The following is a 17,506-nucleotide window of genomic DNA, read 5'->3' on the forward strand; positions in this document are numbered from 1 at the left end:
TTTTTTTTTTTTTGCTACATTTAAGTACTTTTGCGATCTATAATACAACACACAGCATTAACACAACGTACAAAAAACACATACGCAATTATTTAAGCAGTTTATTTTAGTTTATTTTATTTTGCGACACACACGTTCGTCACTCATTTCAGCTCAGGGCTCATTGAAAACCAGCGCCACAGTCAATTGCGGCTGTGGCATAAGCTGAATGAAGTCCTTTTGCGTACTCCACAACCGCACACATGACAGTACAACATTTGTAGTTGTTATATTTAGTATTTTTCTGTTTTGCTCTTTGTTTGTTATTGTCTTATTTTATTTTATTTTAATTTTGTTAATTACGTCTTTTTGTTTTGTTTTGCTTGTCTAAGTGGTATCAATATTTTTTTTGTATCTATGTGGCGTTGTCTATTCTATTCTATTCTAAATTTCTTGGAACAACAATATGCTACATCTAGCAATGTCGTGCCTTAGATTTGTATGTACAAGAGATATACCCAAACATGTTAAATGTCATAAACCAATCCGTTTTGTAAAAGATTTTTATTCGCTTTTACTTTGTTTCCTACTGTTTATCATTTATAGTCAAAAATTAAAGATATAAAAACTATAAATCGGCGTGGATAATTATCAGATATATATTATATCGGATAGTTATCAAAGAAAATAAAATATATTTATAATTTCCAACCATTTGTTAAAACTGACGTCAAACGATAAATTAATCATCTTTGCCACAATACATTTTAAACCATAATGAAAAACCCTGTAATAAATTTGAGGTTGTTTTCTGTTCCACTGTTTGTGTGAATGCTTTTGTCTGCGGCCTCATAGTTTCCAATTAAATGAACCGAATCACGGTGGTACCCTTTGTTTGAAGAATTCGTTAAACGAGATGGTACTTCTGTGTCTGCTGATAATCGATGCAACCAACTTCAGTTTCTAAAGGGATCTCAAAGGCTATTGTAGCTGGAAACTTCGACTTTGGACGCAAACAATTAGTTTTGAAAACAATTGTAACAAATGCAATTACCAGTGACTGATTAAGACCAGCACAGGAAGACATAACTAACGAAAACTACCGTGAGTCTCTAATTTTACCTATTGCTCAAATTTTTGTTGAACAGAGAACACAGGCGGAGATTGAAAAACAGCACTCTGCTGAGCTTAAGTCATTTCCAAAGCTTAAATACTAGAAACTAAAACTAGGATTGACAACAAGCACTTGATGTATCGCCCAAAGTTGAGGTTGGACTCAAGGTGGTCTTTTATCGGCACGGATACATCTCGGCAAGTCGGAGTAAGGTGTAGGGGATTCCGTTTTCCGTTCCGTTCAGTGTTTTGAGGTTGTCCATTAACTTAATTTCCACAGCCATCTTATTGAATGTTCTTATAATTACGTAAAATTTTGGAGGTCCATTGAACAATTCCGGCAGCATTTTTGGCATAACCATGTCGTTGAATAAAAGGACAAAATGTCAAAGTAATCAGCCAAATTTACGAATAGGTGAACTGGTTTTTTTAAAGGATAATATGGTTCATCCACAATCCTGGCTATTGGGTCGCGTAGTAAGAATCTTTCTAAACAAGGACTCTAAAGTTAAAGTTGTTGAAGTAATGACGTCTGATAAGAAATGACATTCCAGGGCTTTTTCTAAAGTCGGTATATTGCCAATATAATTTTGTATTATACTGTAAGTAATTGCTACTTGTTATGAATACTAGAGAAATACTTGTTACAATATATGAAGTTATATATTTTGTTTAAATGTATTTTAAACATTTTAGTATTTAAGTTGTGACTCAAGTGTCAAAAGGTCGTTTATTTTAATTTCAGAGAGCACGTTAACTGTGGCTAAGGCCTATAATATCGTTGAGGGCTGCATGCCGGGAGATACGGCAGACGCTTCGCTCGCAACAATACTAAAGGAGCACACTCTAGACGCCTTAAAACTGTTATATCTATATTCTTGGAAATGGTTTGTTTTGTGAGTTATTTTGTATATTTAAGCTTTCTATAAATATTTAAAACCGAAAATCGATAACTGTATTTTTATTAAGTTTATATTTTATACATAATTATTTAAAATTTAGCGAGCGCATTACTTTTATGACAGGTTTACATCACTTTTATATATATAAATTATATAATATAATTTCATAACAATAAAATAAATTTAATAATATGATAATTTATAAACTATAAATTATCTAAAAACTGTCTACAAGACTAAATAAAAACTGTCTACATTCTACAAATGGTCTTGTAGCATTCGAGAAGGGTTACTTGAGAAAAAATATAAGAATCACTCTTAACACTACCTACAGACAGTTTCTCGAAGCACTCTTGTGATCTATTAATAAAGTTGCGCCCACTTTTACTTTAAATTATCTAGAAACTTTCTTCGAGATATCTTGAGGGAATTTGAACTCTTAAAATATTCAATCGAATTAAATTCTATATCTAAATATATCTTATAGTATATATTTAGATATGGGTGTGCTGCTTGGGTAATATAACAATTCAAATGCGATATTATTTGATTTATATAAAATTTAAATGCTTTTTGTACTTTGGTTTGATTTTATTTAATGATCTCATTATTATCGTTGAATCACCGCCGCGGAAGCTCATAATTAAAGGACCACGTAATCGGAACATGTCATGTCTAGGGATGTAGTGTCAGTTTATCTATTTCTGCCGCCAGGAAGTAATGTGAGCTTTACTACGTTTCAGTTTTGAAGGATAACTAGTGCTGGTGAAATACCTACGCGTACCTGTAACGCGGGACTTGGCAGCTTGAGTCTCAGGGTTACGGCCTCTAAATCTTTGTGATTTAAAGCTCTAAGTGGCACTGTATCCATAACACGCCTGTCCATAGGCGTTTCGCTTACTACCAAATGAACATGTTCAATGAAATTGTTCATCTCGTCATAAAAAAAAACCTTAAAATTTTAATGGGACTAAAAGACATATCTCAAAATTATTTAAAAAAAATAAAAACCCGACTGCAAAAATATTTAGCTGGTAAGATAAAAAAAAATTCCCCCTAAAAAGTAATTTTGATTAATTTTTACAGCCTATGACACACCCATAATCAAGACGACACTTTAGGGCGCTCCCTCACCGAGAACCTTCGCCTGTATATGTCAAAATCCATCAAGCCGTTTAGGCTGCACAGCGTGAAAAAGAAATGGACATACATACACATACACTAGAAAAACATAACCTCGGCAGTCGGGTAAAAAAACATCGAAATCGGCTCAGAAACGTCGGAGTAACTGTGTAACATACACACTCCTTTTTTGAAGTCAGTTAAGAAATACTACAACAATCATACAATTTTTCAAACTTAACCATGCAATTTTCACCATCAAGATCTCAAAGGGTTGTTAACTTCTGGAATTCGCCTGGAGCTGCGATCGATAATAGCCATTCGAAAGGAATTACGGCAAGAAATATTGTATCCAAATTACATAGCTATTAATCTGGTTTTATATTATTCTTGCTTCGGCAGTCGGGATGATGCGATAGTTGACCTGATAGTAAACTCCTAATAATACGTATCGATGTATAAATATGTGTTAAACAGATAAAAAAACGATCGTATGCGATCTTTGTAATCAATACTTTTAAATGGGGTACCTTTGAGGCGTATTGTACAGTTTAGGTACTTGGGTCATATTGTGATAGAGGACCTAAAGGATGAGGGAGACATAGAGAGGGAGCGCAGGGCGTTGTCGGTTCGAGGCAATATGTTGGCTCACAACTGTACAACTGGAGTGAAATTCACACTCTTTAGAGCATACTGCCAGAGCTTCTACACGTGTGCTCTATGGTCCAACTTTACGCTGAGATCATACGGTGCCTTGCGAGTCCAGTATAATAATACCTTCAGGGCCTTGTTGAAGCTTCCCCGTTTCTGTAGCGCATCTGGTATGTTTGCGGGTGCTGGCATGGATGATTTCCATCATGCGCAAAATGTCTACTCGTTAGTACGAAGAGGAAGAATCATCTATTATCTTCAGGACAAGATGATAGCAGACAGGATGGCTGCAGCTGTGTTCCGGAGGTTCATTGAGTTGCATGTTCTACGTGTGAGTCAGTGAACCATTTGGGCGGCTGGGTACGTCTTGTTTGTTATATTTGTAACTAATTATTAATATTATTAGGTATTATTTTTGTAATTGAGTACTAATCCTAATACTAACATAGTTATAAGGTGTCATGGTACTAACTCATTAATTTGTATGGACTGCATTGTCTGAAATAAATTATTTTTATTTTTATTTTATTTTATTTCTACCTAATTATAATAATAATAATAACGCACACACTCAACATAACCCCGCACTAGGGAAACCCTGTGTCGCGGGTACCATGGACACACACATAGACAACCACAAATTACATCCAAACTCACGAGAGAAATAATTGTAGGCCATACAACTATTTCTCCCGGCCCGGGAATCGAACCTGGGACCTCTGCGTGGCAGTCCGGCATGGTAACCGTTAGGCCACAGAGGCAGTTATTTAATTGAGTGACGAAATTTTAAAAAATTTCGTTAAAAGCCAAAAACAAAGATCTGACAACAAGCACATACAAAAATTCGTGAGGTCCGTTGGTTCGTTCTTAGTTGGCATAGCGTCTGGCAAAGTTTGCTGGGAGAAGTCGGTTCGAATCCGGCCGAATCGAAGAAATTTTTTCTAAGTGATCTTTGTATTAATAATTATAACGAACTAGTAGAGTAATTTCACAAAAAATAATTTAATATAATGGTGGTGCAATATCCTAACTTTTATTTTACACCAAGTGACGTGACTAAGGGACAAGAAGTCGTGTGTTGCTGGTAAGCGACACGCTTGTCTATAAACAATTGCAGTGCAAAATCACAAAGATCTAAGGCGCACACACATACGTTGCCAAGTCTCAAGTGCCTATAAGTTCACTAGCAACCTTTACCCTTCAAAACCGGAAGGCAGTAACGCTCATATTATACTGTTTGGCAACAGAAATCACTAAGTAAATAAATAATATTATAAGTAATAAGGTTGTTTACAAACAGAAAATTAATGGAAATTAAGGTGGCATAGTGTTCAATGGAGGTATCGATTTATTAACTCAATGTCAGTAGGAATTAAGTTTTGAATTGAATTCATTCAAAGTTAAGATGCCTAACTAATAATCTCAGTACAGAGTACTAAAAAAACCGACCTCAAAAGTACGTGGAATTACGTCTAAATGCTAAGTATCATTGAAATATCCCCTAGTTCGCCACTGTACAGGACCTGATACTGGAGATAATAAAAATAGGTTCTCACTACGACACTACTCAAAGTATATCGAGGAAAAAACGCCTTGAATTGGATAAATAGCAAAATCAACTAAATAATTGCTAAAAGTAATTGCTCCTAAATTAAAGTTAGGCGCTATTTATAAAAATGAATCTTCATGCGTGAACAGCCACCCTTAGAGGTGGATGATTTCCTTCAAAATGAAATGGGACCACTATGGAAGTACCCCCTTTCCAACAAAAAAAGAATCATGAAAATCGGTTCACAAATACCGGAGTTATCGCGTAACATACATACAAAAAAAAAATAAAAAAAGAACATACAGTCGAATTGAGAACCTCCTCCTTTTTTGAAGTCGGTTAAAAATTTTCATAAACCGGTTGTAATTGTTTTCCCTTATTTCCAGTTACTAGCAGCGGTAATAGTTTCGCAGTAATAGAGCTCCTTGTGAAACACCTTTTAAAAATGTCACTGGAAGAGTCCCGTGTCCAGCAGTGGAACATATATTTAGTCAATTCTCGATATACTGAGCCAAAATACTGGGTTACCCTTGTTTGGGAACTGATTGATGGTCTGTCCACTGTTTTTTGTCAGTTTATGTACAAACATAATTTGTACGTATTTTGTCACCTATGGTGTTACGGTTGTACTGAATAAATTATTATTATTTTTATAGGCGACATCTGGTTCGGTTCCTCGTCCCGAAGAGTTCGTGAAGAGTTCGTCCAGGGAAGTACTGCCACCTTACAGATTTCTGCCGCCAAGCAGTAATGGGAGCATTACTGTACGGGTGCTGGTGAAATTACAGGCACATGGCACTTGTCTATATTGATACAGAGCGACGTGTAACTCACCACCAGGCGCAATATTTGTTTGTCCCGTCACTTGATATTATAAAAAAAGAATCCAAAATAACTAATTTTGTTCAACAAAATCCCACATTAGCCCACAGAAATTTTATAGATTTCCTAAAAAAAAAATTGCGATGAACAAATTTCCAGGCGCCCAGCTCCCGATGAAAGAGTCGTTCACCTTGTTTAAACGAAATCGTGGTAAGTTAATATTAAACATATATTCTTTATTGTTGAAATTATGTATATTTTTACGGGCCTATAAAATATTTGAGTAAATGTACTGTGATGCCCCAGTCATGATACCAGTCTCCTTAAACTTTACTCTGAGAGAAACCCGAGAACCTAAACCATACGCAGAACGAATTGCTCGTTTTTTAACCGACTTCAAAAAAGGAGGAGGTTCTCAATTCAACTGTATGTTCTTTTTTTTTTGTATGTGTATTACGCGATAACTCCGGTATTTGTGAACCGATTTTCATGATTCTGTTTTTGTTGGAAAGGGGGTACTTCCATAGTGGTCCCATTTCATTTTGAAGAAAATCATCCACCTCAAAGTGTGGCTGTTCACGCATGAAGATTTATTTTCATAAATAGCGCCTAACTTTAATTTAGGAGCAATTACTTTAATGGTTGATTTTGCTATTTCTCCAATTCAAGGCGTTTTTCTCTCAATATACTTTGAGTAGTGAGAACCGATTTTTATTATCTCCAGTGTCAAGTTCTGTATAGTGGCGAACTAACTTAGCAAATAGATGTAATTCCACGTACTTTTGAGGTCGGTTTTTTTAGTACTCTGTACTGAGATTATGCAATACAACAATAGTTGTTGTTAAGGCGCATTACCACTGTCTTTATCATTATAATTTCACCAGCATTCCTAAAGCGATGCCACACGGTGCATTCCGTCGGCGTTGCGATGCCTTTTTTTTATGGATACCCCCGAGCCCGGGCGGCTCGGAGGTTATGTGGGAGTCCCGGCGCCCCGAAAAGGGCGCTGCTCCTGGGTCTAGCATGGACCCAGGGGTGTACCCACTAAACCCCATCGGTTTGCCTCTCGCCGGGTTTGTGCCGGCGCCGTGGGATCATCTCTACTTCACCACGACGCCGGGCGTTGCGATACCTGACCGGTGATACTAACGTTAAAATTTCTTTGTTAAAATGTATATTCTGTTTTATTGTACAGCAGGAGTAGAGCTACTTGTGAAAGAAATCGCCAAGAAGTAATATTAGCGTTATTGCGTTCCAATTTTTGAAGGGTAAGGGTGCTGGTGAAATTACAGGGACATGGGGCTTGTTAACTTATGTTTCAGGGTGACGGGCGCAGTGGCAGCGCCCGTCAGATCTTTGCGTTTCAAAGCTCTGAGTGGCACTGCAACTGTTATGGACAGGCGTGTAGCTTAACATCAGGCGCACAACTTATTTGTCCCGTCCCTTGCTATCATAAAAAAACAGTGAAGTGTTGAATATATACGTCTAGGTTTACCCCAGATGCAATAACACGTTTTTGGTGTATTTTGTCTTCAAAATACATAAGTTAACCTTACTACAAGTACCAAGTTATTTAATTTATAATGTACATACATATAATATTGTGGCAGTGTAAGTCAAACCTAACGAAGGCGCGGTAACATAATACAATCCACGAATTCCAGAGAATTCCAGAAATAGCTAAATATTCCGCAAAACGTGTGTACCAAAGGTTTCTGTGAATTCGTAAATGTAATGTTACTACATTATATTAAGTTTATTTTACTTATATTTATTAATTTAAACTTTATTGCACAATATACCGAAGTACAAAGGGCGGACTTAATGCCATAAGGCATTCTTCACCAGTCACCCATTGAGCCAAACAGAAAAAACACAATAGGTTAGTGCTACACTTAAACGAGAAGAACAATAATATAGTAACATAATACAAACATACTTATTTCTTCTTCTTGGCGTGTCGACTCTGACGTTTATATTTGTGAGGACCAGTACTTAGCGACATAACATACTTATTTTATCTACACACATATCATAAACCCTCTATGATGTGTGCAAAATCCGCAAATTACGACCATTATATAGATAAACTGTTTAGTTGGAACTTATTTTTTATATGTGAAAATCATTGACTTACAAACAAAATGGACGACGGGTCTAATACAAAAACCACGAAAAAAATGTCCCAAGTCAACCTATTTAAACGTAGTGACATGTAAAGGAATATGAAAAAGCTAAAACGTTGAATTTAAATTGTAATGTCATCGCAGTACTGTCTAATTTTGCTTGCTTCGCTGTCAGTCGAACAAACGAAGACTAAAGCGTGAATGACGCTCTGTATACGATTTTAACGCCCTATAAGTTCGGACACTTTTTAGCGCGGACCCGACGTCCATATAATTGTTAGGTCAATGGTCATTCCTTACATTCGCTGGATTGAAATTGATCGACAGAATATTTTCAGCGGGTCTCATTGGCCTCCTATATGCTCTAGGTTGAGGATGGAGTCACTCGTTTCAGACATGTTTTACATTAAAATAACTTTTTACAAACTGCAAGTGATAACGTATCCGAAATTCAAACGCACATTTATAATCTATGCCACAAGGGCGGAGCGCCACCTTCTATATGAATGAAACTTACGCCATCTAGAAGGGAGATCGAAATGAGTTATTGTCACTAGGTACTAGATAGTATTTTATATGTTTTGATGCAGTAACGTCTAAATGGGCTGCGAGTGCCGAACGCCATTGTTGTTCTCAATGCTTCAATTGTCAAACAGTTAAAAAGATAATTTGGTCTGAGCTCGTCTTACATGGAACGGGAGCGAGTTCCAAAGACGTATTGCATGAAGGGTAAAATACATTATTGGTATATTGTAACACCACCACAAGAAGTTTAGTACCCCGCGCCACCGCTAGATGTCATTAGCGTCGAGATAGAACGCACTATTAAAGTGTTCACTGATTACCCATACAAGGGGCCAAGAGTTTTATGTTTGTATCGTCCCGTCCCGCACGCACCAACCGTCCTCGTCGGCGAGGTCGTAGAGCCCCTCATTTTAGCACGTACACTGGTAGATTCTCTCCAACAGCACGCCCTTCTGGCGGAAGTCTCCAGTAGCGCCCTGAGCCGAGGTCCGTGCCCACTTGGGCGCCCTCAGGCCCGCTACTTAGCTTTAAGTTTATTTTGGGGGTTATGAGCCTTCAGCTCGCCCTTTTTTTCCGGTGGCGCAGTAAAGGCCATCAGCGGCCAACTGCAAAATATAATTTAAAAAAAAAAAAAAGTTTGTATCGAATCATAGGGACTACAAGCGGCACTCTTGGTACTTCCACCTCTGCTGGAATACTTGGATAAAAGCTTGTAGCAACTTCGTACATTGTCAACGATCGCCGTCGGTTGCGTCCACCTCTTGGAACGGCTGCTAGCGTCGAGGATAATTGCGATTACGCCTATTGTAAACGACACCTCATCTACGTAAATAAACGCGTCATACTTGGAGATACGCTGACGTCTTGTTTCGCCCCTCCCTCTTCGTACCTTTCCTACAATATTACATTATTTCACTTAACTTTATTTTAAAAATACAGTATTTTTACAGGCCAAGAAATAACTCAAAGTACCTAAATCTTTTAAAGGCTCACGCACATTATGGCGGGCCGCACTGCACCGCATCGTATAGCAATAATCTTCCTAAATCACTTTCGTTCATTTTATTTATAACATATAGATATGTCTACCAGTAGGTATATGAGTGCTGAGAAAGGGGCGGCGGGTATTGACTACATGGCCTGACTAAGGCGACCAAGACTGCAAATCCGCCACTGTATTTACTAAAAGTTATTTGTTATTAAGTAATTATTATTCATACAAAGATCGAAAATAAAGAAATATCTTTCGATCTGACAGGCATGAAAATTGTATTAAAATAACTTTCTTTTTTAAACCGAGCTCTAAAGTTTGTGGAATTACATCAATTTGCCAAGTTTTATTTAAATCGGTTAACGGAAAGTGGATGAAATACAATAAACTGGATTCATCACCTAATTTTGGTGGAATATATTCAAATCTGAAAGATCCCTTTCAGTGACTACCCCTACTACGTGTGACGTACCCGTGACTAGTGACGTACCCCTTCCCAACAAAAAAAGAATCATCGAAAGGGGTTCATAAATGCTTTAGTAACCGCGTAACATGCTCCTCCTTATTTCATTATTAATTAATTAAAATTATAACGCTGTCATTGAACATGCAATACAAAGAACAAGGAATAATCAGTTAATTAATACCAATAAAATAATAATCATCAATATTCAAATATTATTATTATAAACATTGACGAACTAAAGTACGCACGCTACGTTAAAGGAGCTAATTGATGTATATATTATTGTCAATAGTGACGTGCAGTATTTATGGATGTATAATTCTACGACACAACTCGGCATTTGTTTTTCGAAATTCCAAAAGTTTTAAAAATGAAATCTAATACGATCGTCACTTATAGGATCGCTGGCCAGCACAACTTCTACCTCCGGCAAACTCGTCAAAGCTCAATGCAAAACAAAGCAGTTTCGAATTGACGATATATTAAGTAAATCTTACAATGTTATAATATTATTCAAATACTGACCATGAGCCAAAATTATTTTCTGAACTTTGACAAATACGCGTGTCTGTAGATGGCATTGTGTGCTACTAGTTTATAGATTACCGCTTGCTAATCTAATGTTGGTAGATGGTACTAATACTAAACAAAATTACATAACAGTCGGCAATATCCATAAAAAATTATGAAATAAGCGCTATCTAGTCGATTTATTTGTTATCATTAGAAATTAGAGCAGCTTTGACCAATTAGTAGGTCGTCAATGTAAAACAAATTTGTTACAAAAATAGCTATTTGGTACTAGTCGATTTGTACGACATCTGGCGTACAAATCGGTACTAAATACATGACTAAGCTGTCTTGTATCGCGTCTAACAGTCCTCTTGGCTCATTGGTCAATGAAGAAATACAAGGAAAAAATTAAATACGGCCCAAACAGCGCCCTAATTTGGAATTTTATAATAAAACGATGTTTGTACAGGTACATTGTTCGTGGTACATTGTTGTACATTTCATGGTAACAACTAATTCTAAAAGGGTCGAAATGTCGGTTTGTTTAAAAAAACAAATATAAGAGATTTATATCCGAAAAAAGTTCCATTCCGAAATCAAATTGTGTTGTTTGCTAACTCACGGTATGCGAAGTGGAGGCTATTTTGAATCATTAGGTTTAGAAGAACCAAAAAAAAGCACTACAGTACCGGCACGCTATGATGGCCGTTTTGACAGATTACAACAGTGAGGTCAAATCCCAATTCATTATCAAAAAAATATAATCAAATGCGAGTCACATCTATAAGTAATTAGATTTATTACTATCATTGCAAGCGGTAGCTGATTAAAAAGTTTTAATAAAACGAAAATAAAAATGTTTACTCAATATATCATCAATTCGAAACTGCTGTGTTTTGCATTGAGCTTAGAAGTTGTGCTGGCCAGTGATCCCATAAGTGACGATCGTATAATTTTTTTTTAAATTCGTACTTGTGTCTTAAAATTATACATCTATAAATTTTACTGCACGTCACTATTGACAACAACACACCGTTTTGACGCATTATGTCAGAAACGGAAAATGCCAACCAGGCAGAATGTCGTTGTTACATCAATTAGCTTCAACGTAGTTAAGAATTAATACGAAGCTTGACAAGCGGACAAACGTCAAAACGGCCATCATAGCGTGCCGGCCATTATTATTATTATTAAAACAAAAAGAATAGAACAAATTTCAATTGTGTTTTCACATCTATTAAATCTATTCCTGAATGTTAATGAAAAGAGTGTAATTTGTAATATTTGCCGAAATACGCACACTCTATTTTGTGCAAATAATAATAATTATTATTACAGCGTATCTTTAAGGGTATCTCGGGCCAAAATGGTCCGATCCTTAGGGCTTGCGTGGAGACAAGGGTCCGGCATATATAGCGCCCTTTGAGAATTATATCATAATTTGTAAGGTATGTTAGTAGTATTTTATTTAGAAAACCACGTCAAAACGGGTGTGTGATGAATAGATTAATGCGAGCGCAGGAAGCAAAAGGAGTACCCCAAGGGCATAGCGGGTGGAAGTCAATATTTTCTGCCCACCTTAACGAATGACAGGCGTAGTGATGTAACTTGAAAAAAAATCAAATGTGTTTTGTTGATAGAAAGTGACGAAGAAGGTCGACGATGGAGAATGCATAGCTAAATAATGCATATTCACTCTCGCCTCTTCTCCTCAGGGAACAAGTCTGCAGGCAGGGAATTCCACCCTATAGCCGTTCGCCATAAATGTGGAAGCATAACGCTTGGTGCGAATCTTTGGAATATCCACAACATGTGGGTGGAACCCAAGTCTACGTGTGGTCCCCCGGTGCCGGTGATGGAAAGGGGTAGGCGGAATTAAATCGTGTAAATCCATTGCACACTCTCCGTGACATATCCTGTAGAATATGTCTGCTGTGATTTTAAATTATCATTAGATCAAAAACTACAATGCGTTTTGCAGCGAAAAATACCTTTCTAACATTTGTTACAAATCTTTATACCCCACACGAAGTATAGTTGAACAAACGATATCACTTTGTTCTAGCTGTGCAATCTTTTGGCAAAGCTCCCAACTCGTATATTGTGGTTGTAAGCCGTGTTCGCATGCGCAGAATAGATTTAGAGATTCTGAATGCGAGTTTTGAGCAGGCGTGAAATTGAATAAGTTACTTTTGGACAACAATAGACACCACTATTATCGCGTAAAATGGATATAGAGACCTTGAACGCGAGTTTTGGGCGTATGCGAACTTTACGAAGACGAATAACACATTTTTGGACAACAAAAGTGGCATACTGACTTGCAAAACGGGTACAAAGACTTTGGATGTGAATTTTGTGGAAATTAGTACTTTAGAACAACAATAATAATGTTTTATGCACAATTGGCGAAAATGGCGAAATTGGTCCTTTTGGACAGTAATAATTAAATTCTTTATTCAGGCATTACACAAAACTAAAACATTTTGAGTAGCCATTAACACAAATATTAATTAAGTGTAGATAATTTGGAATAAATTATAAATTATAATATACAATAAAAGAATGGTAAATTTTGCATTGAAAATAAAAACCGACTTCAAAAGTTTGCTTATAGGCTTTTTCCGATTTCCATGAGATTTCCTCATTAGATTCTGATTTCTTAGTGACAACGGGACTGTTGCGGACTCCTTCGTATGTTTTTTTTCTGGTTGTTATGGTAACGGTGATTTGTTGAGTACAAATATTGTGTCAAGCAAAGTCACCTTTTATTTGCGGAAAATAGTTTTTTAGTTTGTGATAGCCGAAACGAACCCGGAACTGCATCGTTGGCATTAGGGACCACCCCGAGAGTACACCGTTTCAAACAAAAAAATAATTTTCAAAATCGGTCCACAATTCTTGGAGAAATTGGTATGTCGGTGTATATGTATTCTATCGCCTGTACCACGGTGAGTGCTCTGAAGAGTTATTCAACCTTATCCCTTCCTCTCCTTTCCATCAGCGGACCACCCGTGCCGGACTGCGTTGCCACAGTTGGACGGTCAGTTCAATACCGTCCCGCACTAAAAAGTTTGGCAATTCGTTTTTATGCCGAACCATCAAATTGTGGAACCAACTCCCGGCGCATGTATTCCCTCCCCTCTATAACATTGGGTCCTTCAAACGTAGTGTGAAGAAGCATTTGGCCAGACCGGCAAAATGATAGTGACGGAGTGAAGATATTTGTGTTTTCCATCCGTTACTCTCATCTCTGGACTGTATTCGCACTTTCCATCAGGCGCGGTGCAGTCATTTTGCCGAGTCACAATAAAAAAAAAAAAAAAAAAATGTCTTTAAATTTTGAGGATTTCCCTCGATTGCCATTAATCCCCTCATCAGACTCTGACTTGGTGACAATGGAAACACTACGAGAGCGCACCCTTTCAAAAAAAAAAAAGAATTTTCAAAAACGGTCTACAATTGACGGAAAAATCTGAATACATACATGCAGCTGACCGTATGATCTCCTTTTTTTAAGTCGGTCAATTAAATATAACCTAAAATAAGAGAAGCAATACCATAAAAGGGTAATTGTCATTTACGATTTGCATCCGATGGACAGACATCCGGTATTTAAAAAATAGAGCTGTTGAAGGATAGTGGAAGCTACTAAGTGGAGCACTGACGCGATGACGCGCAAATTAGATATGGATTTTAAATGATACTTTTGGGCAGGTGTGATATCTGTTAAGGCGAACATGGTATACTTTTAGACCTAAGGTGGAGGTAGGCGTAGTGTCGATGTTTGCCGTCCGTTGGCCAACCCTAAATTTGCTGCCGATTGCTCGACTCCATTGTGTTTTTATGTTCGCCTGCCGTCTTCATCACACCTTTGTGTTGTTCAGGATAACGTTTTCTCAAATAATGGGATTTATTTTTTAATGTCAAAAAATAATTTTGAATATTTAAGGCTTGGCTGCGCTAGCCGCCGCCCCCAATATTGTCCTGCACCTCCTTTGCACCCCCCACGCTACGCCACTGGGTAGGTGTAAAGCATTTTTGAGATCAATTTTCATGTGGTCAGTAGAAATGTCCATTTATATCGCACTTCTTTGAAAAAATGTAATTGAAAGCAGTTCGTAGATTTCAAGGTGCACTTTTAAAGTATGTTTTCAAGTATGGCAATATAGATGTGGAATGCAGCCATTTATTTTCTTGACTTAGCACTTAGCAGTTCACAGGTAGTGTTTGTGTCACTGCAAAAAGAGTAAGCGAAATTTTGGATTGGAAAAAGATATAAATTCGTAAAATCAGGAAGTGTATAATGATATTATAAAGTATACAAATACATAACTATAGCGGTGGTAGACCAGTGAGAGATTGGTTACTTCTCAAATGCGGGGTCAACGATTCAAATTCCTGTAACTGCATGTCTTGAATATCTAATTTAAGTGCATTTGTTCTTTATTATATTTTTTTATGACACTACGTGATGGGACACACAAGTCGTGCACCTGATGCTAAACGACACGCCTGTCCATAACAGTTGCAGTGCCACTCAGAACTTTAAATCGCAAAGATCTGAGGTGCACTGCCTCGCCGCCCGTCACACTGAGACATAAGTTGAAAAGTCCCAAGTGCCTGTAATTTCACCATTGATGACAGTGCCAGTATAACGACGAAAGATCACAATCCACGTATCCAACAAATTATGAGACAAGCTTGTCGCTTACCAACAGACTCGCGGCTTGCTCGTTATGTCACTTAGTATCATAAAAAAAACGTTTTTTTCAAATAAGTGACAATCAGAGAATCAAAGCTGCGACGCCATATTGCAAGACCGTTTACATCAACTCGTATATATTTGCATATTGATGGAATCATCGTTATCGTTATCCGATTGCCATTTACACCATTCGGCACAGGGTCCTTTTATGAGTATAGTATGACGACGACAACTTGGAACGTACATTTTCTGTGAATCGCACGTGGTATTGCGCCGCCATATTGAAAATGAAAGACTACGTACAATAGAGCAGCAATGTCAGTCAATTTATAATTTACTATGTAGCCTAACCTTAGCGAAATGAGAATGCTCGGCAGAAGGCACGGCCACAAGACCTATTGCAAGTAATGTTAAAAGAGGAAAGAAAAGGCTGCAACAAGTAAAATGATATAAATAAAAGATACAGTTATTATGAAACACTCCCTATAAAAGTACCTAACACAATACACTATACTCACACCAAAAGGGCGTATATAATACTATACTTTTAATAGTAATCGATGTGAAATTTAACAAATGAAAGTGATTTATAATGTGGAAATGTCTTTCAAAAATTTTGATGGTAGTGGCGACGCGTAGAACAAATTATGTAAGAATAGTAAAGGAATAGAGAATTCGAGAACGACTTAAAATTCAAAAGTGGCCAGGAACCAGAAAAGATGATGATAAAGAGGTGGGATGGCGATCAAAGAGGTCACATCTCTAGAAGTTAGGTGTAAATTAGCTGTTCTTAATCTTTAACCTATAATAATAAGGTGATATCCCAGTAACCCCTCCATTTTTGTATTTCGCACGAAGGTACTAAGACAGACACCGTTTATGAGACCGTAGCCTTGATAGACCGAAGGGGAAAAATGGTTGGATTTCTGATACGTCGTGACAGTTTTCAACGTCTAGAAGGGCAGTTCGAAGAAAAGAGAGTCAGAGCACGACCGAGACGAAGTTTACGATATGCCTGTCCATAGAAGTTGCAGTACCATGTCTGAGTGGCTATTTCTGCCGCCAAACAGTAATGTGTTACTGAGTTTCGGTTTTGAAGAGTAAGGTTGCAGGTGAAATTACATTCACATAGGACTTATCAACTTACGTCTCAGGGTAACGGGCGCTGTGGCATCGCCCCTCAGATCATTGCGCTCTAAAGCTCTGTGTGGCACTTACCACCTTGCACACGACTTGTTCATCCCGTCCCATTATACCATAAAAAAAAAGAGTTGTGAATGGTATACAGTTCTACAAGAGAACTGTAACTTCAAATCACAATATTGACTTATTGAATATAAAAAAAGATAAGGAAATTCCGAGAATAAAGTTGTCGAGTAACACTCATCGATTTTAGATTATGGTGAGTTCGCTTTATATTCAGGGCAAATGTGTGGATAAGATGTCTATCTAACAAGTAAATGCAAGTCAGAATCATTTTTATATATTTCTTAAGTACATTTTATGGTAATATCGTAGGTGGCTCTATATAACAGAAAGGTTTCCATCCATCAAAGCAGAGAAAAACATGACTTAACAACCTACACATATATTATTTAAAGACTGCTTTGAGCGGGATCCAAGCGAGTTGTGTCACATTAGACTGGTTTTTTCAATAAATCAAGGATATTACCAATTCAAGTTGAAACCCACGCCGTACCCGTAACCAGCTCGCTCGCCGGTGTCTATGTAAACTGGACAATGCCTTCATTTGTTGATACAACCAGTCTATCATAACACAATCCGCGGGCAGAGCAACAGGAAATGCTTAAAAAATACTGGCTTGCGCTATTTATTTTAGGGCTACATTTTTAACAAACATATTTGAAATTCCAGTGAAAATATAGGTTGTATTTTTGAAATAAATTTTAAATTCATGATTTTTTTTCATAAATATTTTTTTTAAAATAGCCGGTATTACATTTTTTTATTATACCAAGTGATGGGATGAACAAGTCGTGCGCCTGGTGCTAAGTGACACACCTGTCCATAAACCACAC

General features: G+C 37.2%; 1 protein-coding gene across 1 annotated transcript in view; it reads right to left on the reverse strand.

Annotated features, from left to right (window-relative positions):
• LOC113233514 (nectin-2-like) overlaps positions 1–17,506 on the reverse strand; it is an 847,610-nt gene that overhangs the window by 54,683 nt on the left and 775,421 nt on the right. The window lies entirely within an intron of this gene.

Source organism: Hyposmocoma kahamanoa, unplaced genomic scaffold (assembly GCF_003589595.1).
Source record: "Hyposmocoma kahamanoa isolate Upper Pololo Valley unplaced genomic scaffold, ASM358959v1 79, whole genome shotgun sequence".
Taxonomy (NCBI): domain Eukaryota; kingdom Metazoa; phylum Arthropoda; class Insecta; order Lepidoptera; family Cosmopterigidae; genus Hyposmocoma; species Hyposmocoma kahamanoa.